This window comes from Chrysochloris asiatica, unplaced genomic scaffold (genome assembly GCF_000296735.1).
Source record: "Chrysochloris asiatica unplaced genomic scaffold, ChrAsi1.0 scaffold00013, whole genome shotgun sequence".
Lineage (NCBI taxonomy): Eukaryota > Metazoa > Chordata > Mammalia > Afrosoricida > Chrysochloridae > Chrysochloris > Chrysochloris asiatica.
This window is the reverse complement of record NW_006408531.1, coordinates 33,975,648-33,981,749: the sequence shown is the minus strand read 5'-3', so window position 1 is coordinate 33,981,749 and position 6,102 is coordinate 33,975,648. Positions and strand designations below refer to the sequence as shown.

Below are 6,102 nucleotides of genomic sequence, written 5' to 3'. Positions count from 1 at the left end.
GAGAATATTGAAAGTGCCATGGGCTGCCAAAAAAACCAACAGATCCCTTTTGCAAGAAGTGCAGCCAGAGTGCTCCTTGGAAGCCAAGATGGCCAAACTTCGTCTCTCATACTTTGGACATATTGTCAGAAGGGACCAGTCGCTGGAGAAGCATATAAGGTGGAGGGTCAGAGAAAAAGAGGAAGACACCCAACAAGATGGATTGGTCAAGTGGCAGCATCAATGGACTCAAGTGTGGCAACAGTAGTGAAGTTGGCCCAGGATCGGGCAGTGTTTTGTTCTACTGTGCATAAGGTCGTTATGGGTCAGTACTGACTCGATGGCACCTAACAACAACAACAGTGAGCAAAATATTGAATAATGTAGAAAGTATCAAAAGAAGATGGAAGGAATATACTGAGTCACTGTGCCAAAAAGAAATGGTTGATGCTCAGCCATTTCAAGAAAGAGAATATATTCAAGAGCCAATGATAATGACAAAAGAAGTCCAAGTTACACTGAAGAGATTGACAAAAATAATGGTCTAGGAATTGATGGAATACAAATTGAAATATTTCAACAGCTGTAAATGATTTGAAATACTAATGAAGATCAAATACAATAGCTTTTAGCGGTGATGCAGTGCTGGAGACACTCTTTTGTTTATGCCAAGAAAATTTGGAAGACAGCTACCTGGCCAAACGATTGGAAGATATCCATATGTGTGCCCATTTTAAAAAAAGTTGACTCAATGGACTGAGAAAATTGTTGTACAATATCATTAATATCATATGCAAGTAAAATTTTGCTGAAGATAATTTTTAAAATGGTTACAACAATACATCAAAAAAGAATTGCTAAAAATTCAAGCTCAATTCAGAAGAGGATGTGGAACAAGTGATACCATGGCTAATATCAGATGAATCTTGGCTAAAAGCAGAGAAAACCATGAAACACAATAAAACTTGTACTTTTCACTGTATTTATTATTTATAAAAACCATAAGCACAATATAACTTGTGCTTTATTGACTATGCAAAGACATTCAACTATACGGCTCATAAATAACTATGGATAACATTGCAAGGAATGAATATTCCAGAACACTTAGTTGTGCTCATGAGAAACCTATAGGTAGACTAAGAGGCAGTCATTAGAACAGAATAAGGAGATAGTGAAAGGGTTTAAAATAATAAGGGTTTGTGTCAGGTTTGTGTCCCTTCAACATATTTATCCATTCTGTGCACTGAGCAAACAATCCAAGAAACTGCATTATATGAAAAAGAATGAGGCATCAGGATTAAAGAAAGACTCATTAACAACCTTTGATGTGCAGATACTACAATCTTGCTTGCTGGAAGTTATTTCAAATACTAATGAAGGCCAAAGACAATAGCTTTCAGTATGTTTTGCACCTCAAAGTAAAGTAAAAAAATCCTCACCACAGGACCAATAAATAGTATCATTCATTATACATGGAGAAAAAAATGGAAGCTGTCAAGACTTCGTTTTTGCTTGGAATCCTAATCAACACTCACAAAAACAATAGTCCAGGCATCAAAAGATGTATTACATTAGGCAAAAATCTTCTGCAAAAGACTTCTTTAGAGTGTTAAAACGCAAGGATATCCAGTTTGAGGACTAAGGTACACCTGACCCAAGCCGTGGTATTTCCAATCGCCTCATTGTTGTTGTTAAGTGCCATCGAGTCGGTTCCAACCCATAGCAACTCTGTATAGGGTTTCCAAAGAGCAGCTGGTGAGCTTGAACCACTGACCTTGCAGTTCAAGCAACTTTGCAGTATGGAACATTAACCCACAGCGCCACACTAGGACTCCAACCAATCATATATACGTGAAAATTGGCCAGTAAACAAGGAAGACCTTAGAACAATTGATGCATTCAAATTATTGTGTTGGCAAAGAATATTGGAAGTACTATGGACTGCTAGAAGAACAAACAAATCTATGTTGGAAGAAGTACAGTCAGATCTCTAGGCTCCTTAGAAGCAAGGATGACAAGACTTTACCTTGTTTTCTTTGGACATGTTATTGATCCTTTGAGAATAACACTGTGCAAAAGATAGTCAGCCAGAAAGAAGAATTCCCTCCACAAGAAGATGGATTGATGCTATGGGTCGGAACCAACTCGACGGCACTTAACAACAACAAAATGCCAAGTATTAGGACAAAGGATCACAGGAATTGAGACATTTTTTTACAATAGATATTAACATCCTTCTCCAGGGATTAGAGTAAAATACATCTACTAGTATATCTGTGTCAAACCAGGTGAAAATCTTGTGTGAGGTTACAAGACAGTCAGAATCCTTCCTCAACCTTCCTTTATCAAAATGAATGTTCCACGTGGGTTCCTAAATTGATTTCTGTCATTAATTATTAAATTAAATGTTGGAGGATTATCCAATTTAAAAAACACTTGAGCTATTCAGGACACTATGAAGCTTGCTTGCATTTAAAGTATATGCATACTACCAAAAACAAAACAGTGTTGTTCAAGTTTATTACAACTCATGGCAACTCCATGTGGGTCAGAGTAATTACAGGACAGGGACCCTAAACCAAAGGATGCATTCCTGACTCTTCTAGACGGCACTAGAAATTGGTGTAATGCTAATTAAAATGTTTCAAACAAACTGTTTCAGAGCTAGAATCATTCACTGACCATGCCAAGAAATTTGGAAAAGAGCTACTTGGTCAATTGACTAGAAGTGTCAATTTGTGCCCATTCCAACAGAAAGATAATTTATCAAATATTATCATTAGTATCATATATAGGTAAAACTTTGTTTAAGATAATTAAAAAATGATTACAGAAGCACATCAACAGGGAGCTGACAGAATTCAAATTGACTTTAAATAGGAAGTGAAATAACAACTGCCTTTAGAATGGTGTGAATACATTTTCATTGTTTAAATCCACCAAGTTTATGATACTTTTATTACAACAGATTTAGGAAACTAATCTACTTGGGAAATACTATTTGAAATATCTACCAAAGATAAATAGTGACACATTTCATTTCTCAGTTTTGTTAAACTTAGAAATAGTGGGGAAGAGTCTTATAGGAACTCAGCATATAATGAGGTATATGATGCCTGCTAAGAAAAACTATCAGAGTTCGTCTAACTCATGCCAGCTATATTGTGCACAGACTGGTGGGATGGAGGGAAAGAACAGAAATGAGTACGTAGTAAGCCAGATTTGTAGAAGTGCAAACAAAACAGTGAGGTCAACCTGAAAGTGGCCAGGGCTAACCACTGGGGCTCACAGATGAATTCCAGATTCTACAGCTGTGAGCAAATCCTAGGACTATACTAGAGATACAGACTTATAGATTAAAAAAAATTTTTTAATGGGGAGAAAGAAAAGAAAATGATATAAAAAGGCATACAATATGGATTGCAAAATCACATGTTTTCAAACTGTAATATAGGCATTATTCTGATTATGTTATTGCAATAAATTCTCATTTTATTCATGTGAGAAATAAGTAATGCATTATTTAGTTCAAAGGTAAATCTTAATTTAGTATGTCAGTGTTTATACTTAAAACCAGAAGAAATACTCATTGAGAGGTTATAAATTAGAAGTTTTACTTTATAGTTCCATGACACTGCTGCATTTTTCCCTACTGAAAAACATGGAACGAAATAAAAAAGAGAAACAAGGGAGAAATAACAGTTACTTTTGCCCATTAAATTATAAATCACCTAGATAATGTAGATGATTCTAAAATACTATCAAATTTTCTGTGGAAACAGATTAATTCTCTGATACCTTAAAAAATAAATTAACAGCATATTTACATGGATGTGGTACCTTAGGATAAGCACTTGACCTCAAGGTTGGCTTGAACTGCAAAGTAGGCAGTGCAAGCTCACCAGCCTCTCCTTGAAACCCTATGTTGTTGTTGTTGTTGTTGTTAAGTGCCAGTGCCTTCGAGTCGGTTCCAACCCATAGTGACCCTGAACAGGGTTTCCGAGGCTATAAATCTTTACAGGCGCAGAAAGCCTTATCTTTCTCCTGCGGAGCAGCTAGTAGTTTCGAACTGCTGACCTTGCGGTTTGCAGTCCGATTCATAACCACTACTCTACCAGAGCTCCTTTGAACCTATACAAGGTCGCTACTCATGGGAACCGATTCTATGTCACTTAACAACAACAATGTTTTATGGGAGTTTACATTTTTGGTTTTCTGTATTTAAGTTGCCAAGTAAATCATCTAGAAGTAGACTCTGGGCTTCCCCCAGTGAATTCCCAGCTCCTTAAACAAAAGACCTTGCAAAACACCGTTTGAGTCCCATGAAGGAAAAATAAAAAGAGAACGTAGGAAGTGATCTAATTTCCATCATTACCAAGAATGCTATTTCCCCCAAATATCACTTGCTACAGCATAATGAGCTTATTGAGATTCAGTTATTTGCTTGTTTGTGTAAAAACATCACAGATTACTAATCCCTTGATTAGTAATTATGCCTTTTCTTATGAATTCAAAGTGATTTTAAAAGAATTCAAATTCCTAACTATTCATAGCATGTTGTTGTTGTTAAGTATGGTGGTCTTAACTCATAGTGACCTTGTACAGGGTTTCTGAGGAAAGGGGGGTGAATTTGAACTGCTGACCTTGCGGTACAAACCGGCATGGAGGTAGAATGCCCTTTGGCTCCACACCAAGCCTCCTTATTCATGGTATAGAACAACAAATGATAGGTAATGTGGCATTCAGAAAACAAATATAAATGTCATATATCAAATGTATTTTCCCTGAACTACTTGGGAATAAAGATCAGGCATTATTCCACTTGGCTTAGAGATGGGAAAATAAGCAGGAAAATGCAATGTTTCTTCTTATTTAAACAAGAAAATTGTGCCGTACAGAAACCTACCTCTGATGCTCAGTTCACCACTGAAAACCTGAAACTTTATTTATCTTGTTTGAGGAATATTCACTTTCCCAAAACATATCTGGCTTACTTAGGAAATAAATTCAAGTTACTAAACTCTTGTTCAGCCTTTGAAATAATTATTTTAAGCTTCTGCCAAATTCACTGATTTAATTATGCAAAATTCACATAGTTTAATAAACCCACTCCACAGCTCATTGCTCAACCTTTGGCAGCAGGCTACTGACATACCTAGACCCAAATGCAAATGGTGCCATCTGTATCACTACATCCATTTTAGCAGCATCACTATTTAATTAATAACACAGTCTCTAAGAACATATGGCAGAGACCACAATCGTTTGGAACCAGATGAGTTTGTGCAGGCTGCCCACCTAATAGGAAAACAGAGCCAGTTCAGTCATGGGTCGGTTAGTCTATCTATAACCAGTTTCTCAACCAAAGGAATCAAGAATCAAAAAAGGAAAGAGAACAATAAGAAGACATTAGCTACCTAAATTCAAAAATAAATAGGATTGCATTTAACGCTTCAATGTCATGATTATATAAGGATTGGCGATCCAGTCTGGAACAAACTCAGACCTTATAATCGTCAGACACAGCAGCAGAATGACTTGAGATCTTCCACATAAAGGAAGTACATTGAGTATATAAATAGCATGGCACTGTAAAATAGATTCATTGTTGTTATTAAGGATTGTCCAGTTGGTTCCGACTCCTAATGAATCTGTAAAGGGTTTCCGAGGAGCAGGTGGTTGGCAAAATGTGAGGTTCATCCAAAACTTTTACAATTTAAAAGTTTACTATCTATAACTTTAATATTCACTACAAGTTGTTTTGCATTAGCCATTTTTTGACCTAATAATAACCGTTGGAACAGCATTCCATGTCATAACCCTTGAAAATTCTTATGTTTTCTGAGTGTATGGCACAAATACAATGCATATAAGATTTTATTTTTGCTTTGGTTCATCCAAATCATGGGTGACTGACCCATTGGGGAAACTGGGGCCTATTTAAAAAAATATCTCCCTTAAGTGTTTTTGCTTCCTATGCCTACAAGTTTCTTTAAAATTGTGTGACCACATAGGTCCCCATAAAAGCAATGCTTGTAATATAACAAACACAATGCTAAGCATTATTTGTATGCCTCTAATGCAATGCAAAGGAGCTCTGGTAGCGTAGTGGTTAAGAAT

At 36.3% G+C, this 6,102-nt stretch overlaps 1 protein-coding gene across 1 annotated transcript in view; it reads right to left on the bottom strand.

Annotated features, from left to right (window-relative positions):
- Positions 1–6,102, bottom strand: part of TRDN (triadin) — a 203,327-nt gene that overhangs the window by 107,559 nt on the left and 89,666 nt on the right. The window lies entirely within an intron of this gene.